Below are 426 nucleotides of genomic sequence, written 5' to 3' on the forward strand. Positions count from 1 at the left end.
TGACTCAGAAGGCGGCGTCGAATAGGAGCGCGCCGCGTGGCTGTTCGACGGATCTGATGATCCAGTCAGCCCGTGCTTTGAATAAATAAATAGGGGTATTTAATAAATTCAGAAAATATCCCCTAAACTTCAAAAATTCATATCTTTGAATAGAAAATTCATAAAAATAAAATAAAAATACCCTCTTGCTCAGTAAACAGAGGAAAATCATGTAAACTTATTTTCACTTTAATATGATACACATTTAATTTTATCAAAATTAATTAGTGTTAGGGGTTTTTCAATGCTCCATTCATATTGGATTATCACCTTGACCCCAAATTTTTATATGTTGTAGCCTCTGTCTAGATGCACAATTTGAGCATTTTTCTAAAGACATAAGAGATCTCTAGATAGAGATCTTAATTTTTTAAGTTTTTATGCATT

The sequence above is a fragment of the Phalaenopsis equestris genome, unplaced genomic scaffold, assembly GCF_001263595.1.
Source record: "Phalaenopsis equestris unplaced genomic scaffold, ASM126359v1 Scaffold000245, whole genome shotgun sequence".
Lineage (NCBI taxonomy): Eukaryota > Viridiplantae > Streptophyta > Magnoliopsida > Asparagales > Orchidaceae > Phalaenopsis > Phalaenopsis equestris.